The sequence below is a fragment of the Coffea arabica genome, chromosome 4c (assembly GCF_036785885.1).
Source record: "Coffea arabica cultivar ET-39 chromosome 4c, Coffea Arabica ET-39 HiFi, whole genome shotgun sequence".
NCBI lineage: Eukaryota > Viridiplantae > Streptophyta > Magnoliopsida > Gentianales > Rubiaceae > Coffea > Coffea arabica.
The window spans coordinates 2,036,486-2,038,961 of record NC_092316.1 but is presented as its reverse complement, the minus strand read 5'-3'; positions in this window follow the sequence as shown (position 1 = coordinate 2,038,961).

Sequence of the window (2,476 nt, the reverse complement as noted above, 5' to 3'; positions counted from 1 at the left end):
AAATAAAAAAAGAATAAATATAAAATTGATAAAACGTTCATATAGCGTAAGAATCATAACTAATTAACATGTAGCGAAGTAGCCTGGTGGGGAGCTTGTCATAAACCTTACCTAAAGTCATAGGTTCAAATCCAGCCAACAATTTTGTAAAATTTTTTCCTCAAAACCGGTTTCTTCACAAAACCGGCCGGATTTCCGGTTTAATCCGGTTGAACCACTGGGTCGTTGACTAGTCAACGACCCAGTGCTTAACCGATCTAATTAGAAACCCGGCCCGGTCTACTGGCGGGTACACCGGGTTGACCGGTTCGACCGCGGGGCCGGGCCGGGTTTTATAACTATGCTCCCCACAGCTCTTTCCAAACCCTACTAGACACAAAGTCTAAATACTAAACCTAACAGTGGGAAGAATTTTGCTCCGACTATTAAACCAACTTCGATGGTTACAGTCCAAGGTAGTTGGATGCCTTTTTTTTTTTTTCTTTAATCAAATTTTGAATAGAATTTAGATTTTTTAATCACTTTTATCATTCTGATCTTCTCAAAATCTTTTTTGGACTAGACGCTGATATGCGATTATTTATCTGAACCAAAGAAAATAAAAACAAAAAAAAGAAAAATAAAGGTATAAAGAGTTATTAATTAAATACTATCCCAAGTTCTATTAATTTAATTTAACAATCGTAATTAGTTCTTGATACTGGGTGAATGAATCTTAACTAGAACTACCGGCGGAGCTTGCAAGCAGGGAAAAAGCTCCTGAAGCATTTCCTGAAGGATTCGAGAGCACTAACGCTGCAGACTTTATTGATTCTCAAGGTGAAATAGAGACGACGCTTATATAACTAATTGAGTAAATTTTATATACTCTGTCAGAGTCGGTGTATATAGTATTATAGTTAGATAGATGACACGTGAGTAAATTTTAAATTCAAATTTTGTGCATGTATTATATATTTAATGGTGACTTTGTTTGGATTCCTCAATTTTTAAAAAATAATTTTTTCATATACAATGTTACAATAATACACAAATAAAAATAACTCAAAAAACACATATATATACAATATGTCAAAAATAACTCCAAATATATAAAAAAAATACACCACTATCCATCACTCTCCACCACTACGACCACTGTCTTACCGTCACCACACCCACTACCCTCTCTCCTCCTACTTCTCTATTTTTCTTCCTTCTTTCTCTCTCCTTCTCCTTCCTTCTTTATTCTTTTCCTTTCCCCGCCCCCCAATTTCCTTCCCCTCCATTGATCGCAACCCTCCTAGTCACGATCAAATTTGATCGCGACCAAAAACCTCAACCAAGACGGTTGTGGTTAGAGTAGTGGCTAAAGTCGCAGCCACCACCCTCGAGCGGGAGAGGGGTTTGGGGTTGGGGGGAAGGATGAGGGCGGGAGAAAGGGGGGAAGGAGATGGTGGTAGGTAGTGTAAAATTTTTTTAAAAAAATTATAAATTATAAAAATATTCAAAAATATATTTTTAAAATACCTCTAAAAACAATCCAAAAAATATCTATACTACAAATTTTTTCACATATACAGTTACTAAATTTTTTTTAAAAAAATCCCAAAAAATAGCTAATCCAAACAAAGTCAGTGATAATCTATACACTGACAATGTATATAAAATTAATTATTACTGATTTCTGTTTATATTTCCCAGTTAAATTTATACGGTTATTATTGGGTAAAAAAAATACATAACGAAAGCAAGAGTTTGGAGTCCGAGGGACAGCGACAGAATTGACCGTCTTCACTCACTTTTTGCAAGAAATCCAGCACGTGCCAGCCTCCAGAGTCACGCACCCGGACGATCTTCCATTGCCTCCATTACAGGAGTTCCCGTTCTTTTTCCTCTTGTGAAACTGGTAGCTGCTGGGTCTAGGTGTAGTTGCTTGGACGGATATCTGGTGTTGAATTCTAATCTCACAAAAAGGTGTGGACCCTCTAATATCACTAAAAGTCTTAGATGAGTAAGTTTGAGCTCAGGGCCCGTAGAAACTAGATTACTACTCAAGCCCACTAGAGTTCAGGTCCGAACTCAAGTTGAAGCCTAGTTAATTGGATCTTTTACGTGAGTAACATAATCGTGTATAATATATCACAATTTAAGATTCATGTATTTTTTTTTCTCTGTCTATTCAGTAACCTTCAAATACGCACAAAGAAGGTGGGTCTGCTACTATTAAAGTACATCCACCTAAGTCAATACTTTCATTTAAAAAATTCAAAATAATATGAAGGTCACTTCTTAAGAATTAATTGAATTCACTGAGCTTGCAAGCTAAGCACTCTTATCTGAGATTAACTCGAATTCGACTCAACTCAAGTGGGCTGAAGCCGGCTTAAATATGAATCCAGTCCGGTCACAACTCCCAAGCCCACTCCAGTGGCCCTCTGTGGAGTTTGACGTTTTGAGGGCGGTCGGTCAGCCAGTAACTCCAATATTTTGATTG